At 45.0% G+C, this 8,963-nt stretch overlaps 1 pseudogene; it reads left to right on the top strand.

The window, feature by feature from the left end:
* The first annotated feature begins 3,975 nt into the window (after positions 1–3,975).
* On the top strand, positions 3,976–5,900 carry LOC129460490 (succinate--CoA ligase [GDP-forming] subunit beta, mitochondrial-like; annotated as a pseudogene).
* Positions 5,901–8,963: the final 3,063 nt, after the last annotated feature.

Raw genomic sequence — 8,963 nt, forward strand, 5'->3', positions numbered from 1 at the left:
TGATTACTAATTTTAAAAAATTTAACTGTGTTGGCCACCTCACATCCATTACAATGGCTCCTCTTAAAAAACGAAACAAAACAAAAACAAAATAGAAAATATGTGTTGGTGAGGAGGTAGAGAAATTAGAGCGCTGTTGGTGGGAATGGAAAACAGTGCAGCTGCTGTAGAAAACAGTATGGCAGTTCCTCAAACACTTAAAAATAGAATTAGCATATGATCCAGCAATTCCACTTCTGGGTATATACTCAAAAGAACTGAAAGCAGAATCTTGAAGATATATTTGTACACCCATATTCATAGCAGCATTATTCATGAGAGCTAAAATGCGGATGCAACCCAAGTGTCCATTGACAGATGAATAGATAAGCGAAATGTGACACACATATATATATATATCACATGATGGAATATTATTTAGCCTTACGAGGAGGGAAATGCTGATATATGCAACACAGACGAATCCTCAGGACATTCTGCTAAATGAAATAAGTCAGTCATAGAAGGATAAATTACTGCTCGATTCCATTAGTATGAGCTGCAATACTTAGAGTAGTCAAAACCACAGAGACAGTGAAATGGTGGTTGCCAGGAGGTGGGTGGGGGGCAAGAATGGGGAATTAGTGATTAATGGGTACAGAGTTTCAGATTTGCAAGATGAAAAAAGTTCTAGGCTGGGTGCAGTGGCTCATGACTGTAATCCCAGCACTTTGGGAGGCCGAGGTGGGTAGATCACCTGAGGTCAGGAGTTTGAGACCAGCCTGGCCAACATGGTGAAACCTCATGTCTACTAAAAATACAAAAAAATTATCTAGGCATGGTGGCAGCTGCCTGTAGTCCCAGCTACTTGGGAGGCTGAGATAGGAGAATCGCTTGAACCTGGGAGGTGGAGGTTGCAGTGAGCTGAGATCACGCCACTGCACTCCAGCCTGGGTGACAGAGCGAGACTCCACCTCAAAAAAAAAAAAAAAATTATGAAAAAAGTTCTGTAGGTAGACGGTGGTGATGGCTGCAGACCAATATGAATGTACTTAGTGCCACTGAATTTTACACTTAAAAATGGTTGAAATAGTAAATTTAATGTTATATGCATTTTACCAGAACTTTAAAAATCGGAAAACAACAACTGAGCTGGCTAAGATTGTTATTTTGAAACAAGACACATTTTTTAAGGCCTAGCTTCAGCTCATAGTCCACCAGTTTGCAACCTCTGTTTTAACACTTACTTGTTTTCTAGTTATTTCATGTGTTCATGTCTTACCCAACTAGAAGGTAAAATTCCAGGAAAGTAGGAACTGTGTCTTAACCTTCTTTGGTATCTTTCAAAGTGGGTACTTGGAGCTTTGCAGTAGGCAAATCACAGTTGCCCTGCCAAATACTGGATGATACCCACACACTCGTAACCAATTATTAGACACTACCATGCTGTACATAGAGCTGTGGCCAGATGGGATTAATTGTAAAATTTCAAGAACGAGAAGAGAGCTTTTGAAGTACAAAAAGAAATTCATTCTGACTAGCAGGTGGGGATGGTGTGTCAGGAGAGGCGAGGGTAAAGAGGGCAGGGAGACGGGAAAGGGGCCTTATAAGCCACAAGAAGAGGAAATGGGAAATTGCCACAGGTTTTAAGCAGAGAGTGATGAGACTGGATTGGATTTTGAGACAAATCATAAAAACTAGAGCCTGGAACGCCCCTGCTAAGAGACTCAGGAAAACGCTAAATGCCCCTTGGCAACAGCTCTCCAGGGCCACGTGTGAACACAAACACACTTCCTTGTGTTCAGCAAATGAGGAGGTTGGGGACATGGGGAAGAACTAGGGGAACTTGGGGGGCTTCAACAAGAGGAGTGAGGACTTGAATGCACGCCCCCTTCAGAGCAGGGGCTGTGTGCGCATGTGTGTATGTTGCGTGTGTGCAGTTAGAGTGGGGGTGATTCTTAGGAGGGTCTAGGCAAGCTGATACCCTAAGTTGCAGACCATGGGCAGCAGATGGAGGCGACGCTAAAGTCCAGCCATCAGACCCTCCGTGCTCCCCTGGAACACCTGTAGGAAACCCTGAGAACTCCAACTTTAAAGGGATCCAAGACACTATAGCCAGCACAGTAACCCGTGGCAACCCCTAGAGGCTGCTATAACCTCAGCAATGGGGAGCGTTATACCCAAGGAACCTGCTGGTTCCCCAGACACAAAAATGGCTGAACCTTGGTGATCACAGCACATGACCAGGAACCGTCAATACACTCATGGAACTGTCCCGCTGACAATGTCTAGAGGGAAAATGCCCAGTCCTCTAACACCCTTCTCTGAGGGGGAAAAAAGCCACATTAGAAGAAGTGATATGACCAAAAGACAAGCTTTCTCCAAAGGCCAATGGCCTTGGAATGTTTATTAAGTGTTTTCTCTGTTTGCTCAAGAGCTATCCTTCAACACCGGAACTGGAAACAATTTCTTCAGAAATAACTAACCAGCTGCAATTAGTAAAACTTCATAAAGCCTGGAGAATACTGTCATCAGAAGAGCCACATTTGGGGCAGTCTGGGGAAGGGTGAAGTGTGAGGATGGGGACCATTATCTCTAGACGTCTAGTGACTAAGAACTGGGTGACTCTGGATGGCTGGTCCCAGGGACTTTGCACTTGTGGTGGAGGCTGAATTCGTCATTCCCAATCTGGATGCTATGAAATCATCATCAAGTACTCCAATCCATCTGCATGTCTGAATATGGATGGGGATGCTCTGCACCGTCCCCACCGGCCGCTGGGTCCTCCACTCTCTCTCTGCTCTAGATCTCTGGATCTCATCTTTCTACTTCCTCTGCAGGTGGCATCATGAGGGCTGTCTGGTGACTCCCGTAAGCAACCAGCATCAGACACTAGAAACTTCCAGTCAAGTCTCCTGGTCCCTGCTTCCAACCAGATGACCACACCTCCACCCCAGGATGGACTTTAGACCTCAGCAGCAGAGACGGCCATGCTTCCCGTGTGACATTGGGGCAACCACGTTTCCCACAGGCACCCAGGTGGGGCTGAGATGAGAGCAGGCCATCTGAAGGTGCACAAAATAGGCAGGATGGGACGGAGGCCAAGAAAGCCCCAGTGAAATGGGTGCCCCCAATTTGCATTTGGGAAAGAAGGGCTCCCACCTTTCCCAAGCCCTGCATTTCACATATTTTGCCCCCACTCTACTCTACACTCAACCCCCGACTCTCTGAGTTCCATTCCACATGACCCCCCGCCCCATCTTAACTTGCTGTGTCCTCACCCTACTCCACAGATCCCTGCCTCTCGTGCCTTTGTTCCAGGTGAGGCCATACACACGGCAGAGGCCTATTTGCTGTGGCCATTTTGACCCAGGGAATGTTTGATGCGACCATTTGAAAACACTCTCCACAAAATTGCTCAAAACACTGTTTTATATTAAAAATTAAAAGCAGGCCTAAGTGAAAAAGACAAACAAGGGACAAGGGATGTGGGCATGATGACTACTGAATGTACTACTTAGTAACAATAATTAAAAACTAAATATTTAATAGTTTGGCTTTCGCCCCAGCTACCTAAAAACAAACAAATAAACAAACAAAAAAACTGCCTCTCAGACTAAAATAGCTGCTTCAAGAGTGCCACATCAACAAGTGGTAAGTTTGCTCACATTGTTACTGTCATCTTCCTACTCCCTGTGTCAATTAGGAATGGCTTATGATGCAACTAATGGCCATTATCAAAGGCATAAGGAAAGACATTTATGACTTCACATCACAAGAAGTCTCCAGACAGATGATTCCCAGCACTGACTCAACTGCTCAACGGGGCTCACAGAGACCCAGCTCCTGTCCGGCTTTCTTCTGCCATCCTTAGCTCCTTGGCTTTTAGTTCTCATTCTCATCACTTCATGGTTGCAAGATGGCTGCCACAGTTCCACACATCACATCTTCATACAAGGCAGGAAAAAAGGGAAAGGGGCAGTAGTTAAAAGGCTGTTGGAGTGCTGGGTTTCCTGTTTAAGATGGCGTCCCCCGTGGCAGCGCAGGCATGGGAGCTTCTGCGAGCCCTAGTGCTGCCGCCCCCCTTCCTGGCGGCCAGGTCCCGGGCAGTTCAATTAACCTCCTGAAGATGGCTGAGCCTGCAGGAATACCAGAGCAAGAAACTGATGTCTGATAACAGAGTGAGAGTTCAAAGATTCTTTGTAGCAGATACTGCGAATGAAGCTCTCAAGGCTGCTAAGAGACTAAATGCAAAAGAAATTGTTTTAAAAGCCCAGATCTTAGCTGGAGGAAGAGGAAAAGGTGTCTTCAATAGTGGTTTGAAAGGAGGCGTTCATTTAACAAAAGACCCTAATGTTGTGGGACAGCTGGCTAAACAGATGATTGGTTACAATCTAGTGACAAAACAAACTCCAAAAGAAGGTGTGAAAGTTAACAAGGTGATGGTTGCTGAAGCCTTGGACATTTCCAGAAAAACCTACCTGGCAATCCTGATGGACCGGTCCTGCAATGGCCCTGTGCCTGTGGGCAGCCCCCAGGAGGGCGTCGACATTGAAGAGGTGGCTGCTTCAAACCCAGAGCTCATTTTTAAGGAGCAAATTGACATTTTTGAAGGAATAAAGGACAGCCAAGCTCAGTGGATGGCAGAAAATCTAGGCTTCGTTGGGCCTTTGAAAAGCCAAGCTGCAGATCAAATTACGAAGCTGTATAATCTCTTCCTGAAAATTGGTGCTACTCAGGTAGAAGTGAATCCCTTTGGTGAAACTCCAGAGGGACAAGTTGTCTGTTTTGATGCCACGATAAACTTCGGTGACAATGCAGAATTCCAACAAAAAGACATATTTGCTATGGACGACAAATCAGAGAATGAGCCCACTGAAAATGAAGCTGCGAAATATGATCTAAAATACATAGGACTAGATGGGAACATTGCCTGCTTTGTGAATGGTGCTGGGCTTGCCATGGCTACTTGTGATATCATTTTCCTTAATGGTGGGAAGCCAGCCAACTTCTTGGATCTTGGAGGTGGTGTAAAGGAAGCTCAAGTATATCAAGCATTCAAATTGCTCACAGCTGATCCTAAGGTTGAAGCCATCCTTGTCAATATTTTTGGTGGTATCGTCAACTGTGCCATCATTGCCAATGGGATCACCAAAGCCTGCCAGGAGCTAGAACTCAAGGTGCCCCTGGTGGTTCGGCTTGAAGGAACCAACGTCCTAGAGGTCCAGAAAATACTCAACGACAGCAGACTCCCCATTACTTCAGCCGTTGACCTGAAGGATGCAGCCAAAGAAGGCTGTAGCCATTGTGGCTAAGAAGTGATGTCTTTGTCCTGATCCGATGGAGAAAGAAAGCCATTTTTCCATAAAAAGGGATGGTTCATCATTGTGAAAGAAACGGTTATCTCATTGGGGAAGAAAAGTGGGGGGAAGGCAAGAATCACTGAAAAATCTTAAATCTGTGTTTTCTGGAATAAGATATCTAGACAGCCTAAATCTGATTTTAGTCTTTATAAAAATAATATCTTGTGTTCTCATTCTTTTCTGTCACTGTAAGCCTGCCCAGTAGGTAGTGTTTTGCAGACTTTGGGGAGCGGTCTATGTGGCCAAATATTGTGTGTATAGACGGAATTTGAAATCAGGTCCTGCTTCATTTACAAGAATTTTGGTGGGCATCTAATCCGACTTAATGAAAAAGAAAAACAGACCATTTAAAAACTCAGACAAGATTATATTTAATATATTAATTACTAAAAAGGCACAAGATTACACTGAACATTAGCTACTAAAAAGGCACTGCCAAGACATTCAAGCAAATAGCTATTACACACTGCAGCAGATTTTACAGGTTTCTAATTCCAACATATGTTTGAAAAATCCATGAGTGTTCCAAAATATATTTAATAATGTAAGGTCTGCATTAATATGCCATCCATGTGCTTTTACCATTTGGGTTAATATTGAATATACTGTTTACCCCACACTAAATATAAAACTAGAAACCTTATTTGTGATTTTGGAGTGGAAGCTTCCATTTTTGGGTCAAAAATGAATCCTGATTCTTATGGAAATCTCTGTTATTAAGTCATTTCAAGATGAGAAAACACTGAAGATCACATTGTGTTGGGTATCAGTATCTTCTCTCCTCGTTTATCTCTTACTCCTCATCCTCCCAGAATCTACCAGTTTATGGTAGAAAGATGGGAACCTTATTTGAATGTTTTTTTTTTTTTTTTCCATGATGTCCAATTTTGTTGTGGGAAAGGATTTGGATAAAGTTTTTATTTAAATTTTGGTACATTTTTATGTATACAAATTTAAATAAAATTATATTTTGTAAGCTGTAAAAGAAAAAAAAAAAGGCTGTTAGAACTGTCCTGGGAAGAACTGAACCAGAACCAGTGCAGCTGTGGTTGAGATGGAGAGATGATGATTTTGAGATGTATTTAGAAGGCAGAATTGACATGGGTTGATGGTGGTAATGATGAGGAAAATGGTTTTGAGGTTTCTAGCTTGGGTGGTGGTGGTGCCCTTAATGGAAATAAAGAGTACAGAAAGAGCAGACTTGGTGTAAGGGAAAAAACAATGACCTTGGTGTTTTAGTTTGGGGTTCTCTAGGGACATCCTGAACCAATATTATATAAGAAATTTAAAATATAGATCCACTGCTTAGAAAAGAGGTAGGTGCTAGCTATGCAACTGTAGTAGTATTTGCCACACAGGTGTCAGCTGGGTCCACGGAGGGTGTGTAGGAAGGAGGGGGAGCCACAGAACCCTGAAGAGTGGTGGAGAGGTACACGGAGACCTGGAGAGAAAACACCCTAAGGAAGGATTAAGCTTCAAGGAACAGGAAGAGGTCTCCAGTGTTGATCGATCTAGAAACCAAGTAAGGCCAGTCTGTGAAATGCATGCACTGGTTTTGGCAATTAGGTGGTCGATGACCTCACTGGAAGCAATTCTTGGGAGGGAGGTACTGATTCTAGTTTATAGTGGTTTGAGGAAACTTAGGCAGTAAGGAAGTAGAGACATTCAGGAAATGTGTTGGAGGGATGGACATGTGACCAAGTTCTGGCTCAAGAGTCATAAAGTTGGTCTTTCGGGGGCGCTTCTAGAAGAGATTTTCCTCTCCGTAAAAGGGGAGAGCCTGTCTGGCATGTTTTTCTGTGTGAGGATGTGATGCCTGGATCCAGGGCAGCCATCTTGTGGCCAGGAGAGGAGACATTACTGATAGAGGGAGGCCAGTAGAGCAAGAGCAAGAGGATGGCTGAGCATGGTCCTTGGCCTTCACTGAGCTAATAAACCAACCCTGCAGTCACCTGCCTCCCAACTTCTTTTTAAGTGAGAAAAATAACCCCTCGGCTGGGTGCGTTGGCTCATGCCTGTAATCCCAGCACTTTGGGAGGCCGAGGTGGGTGGATTACCTGAGGTCAGGAGTTCGAGACCAGCCTGGCCAACATGGTGAAACCCTGTCTCTACTGAAAACACAAAAATTAGCTGGGTGTGGTGGTGGGCGCCTGTAATCCCAGCTACTGGGGAGGCTGAGGCAGGATAATCACTTGAACCTGGGAGGCGGAGGTTGCAGTGATCCGAGATCATGCCACTGCACTCCAGCCTGGGCAACAAGAGTGAAACTCCATCTCAAAAAATAAAAATAAACCCTTGTTGCTTCAGCCACTTTAGCTCTACCTGTAACTGGAATGTCAAGCACGCAGCTCATTAGGTGTGATGAAAATGAACTCTACTATTGTTCCCCACTGGCCCTGTAAACTAAACTCTTCAGGGGAGTGATATTCCCCTACTGGATGAAAACTCTGGCAGGTCCATGACTTTTGTCTTCACCCTCAGATAATAGATAATCCAAAGTCACTTGCCCTAGTAAACAGATTTGCAATTGTGGAATCAGAATAGTCCAAGATGAATAAAAGCCTGAATCTGATTTTGCATCCTGTCTCCCTTCCATCACCAGGCCTGTGTCAGGCCCACAGCCTGAGGTGTAAAGAGGCCATGGCTGGTGTTTCTTTCTTTTTCTGCCTCATGCTTCTTCTCCTTCCACCCAACACTCACCCCTACCAGGCTGCTAGGGGGTGCTTGATCCCTTAGGGCCAGGGTGTGGGAAAGACGACAGGTAGAGTCTTTCGGAAGTAGGTACTGCTAAAAGCCAACTGGGGTCTCTGTTGTGACCCAGCTGATTTTTTCTCACGGATACTTCTGCAGGCTCTTAGGAGATTGCTACTCCGGGATTCCCTGCAGGTCTCTTGAGGGGATGCATCTGTCCTGGGGTTTCCTCCCTCAGCCTCACAGGGGTGCTGTGCCCACTTCCCATTTTCTTCTGAGAGGATCCCCTGCCCTCATTGGACTAGCAGCATTTCTCTCCTGAGTGCTGCATGCCAGACCCCGGGAAGCACTCAGCATCACAGTGGCTGCCTCCAGCACAGGCCTCCTGTCTGGCAGCCACAGGTCTTGTTAGCTGTCTCACTTGTCAGTCAAGAAGTAGGTCTCACTGCTCTGTCTGAGACCTGCCTTAAGTTGAGGGCAGTAAAACCTCCATCCCGGGCACCTCAGAAGAAATCTGAAGAAGAAAACCAGTTGAAGAATCTTCTCTTTCTCTCTCCTCTCTCAATCCTGAAAAGGGTGAGGAGTTCAGGAACACAGGGAGAGGCCCTCAAACCTGCGCTTTGGAAATTCTACCTATAGTGACTTGGCTTTGAAATGTTATCTTCTGTGTTTTGGCATCTTGGGCAAAACTGGTTTAATCACCCACCTCTTGAATGCTTTTTTTTTGAGACAGAGTCTCATTCTGTCCCCCAGGTTGGAGCACAGTGGCACGATCTCAACACATTGCAAACTCCGCCTTCCGGGTTCTAGCAATTTTCATGCCTCAACCTCCCAAATATCTGGAATTACAGGCGTGAGCCACCATGCCTGGCTAATTTTTTTTTTTTGGTAGAGATGGTGTTTTACCATGTTGGCCAGACCGGTCTTGAA

The sequence above is a fragment of the Symphalangus syndactylus genome, chromosome 13 (assembly GCF_028878055.3).
Source record: "Symphalangus syndactylus isolate Jambi chromosome 13, NHGRI_mSymSyn1-v2.1_pri, whole genome shotgun sequence".
Lineage (NCBI taxonomy): Eukaryota > Metazoa > Chordata > Mammalia > Primates > Hylobatidae > Symphalangus > Symphalangus syndactylus.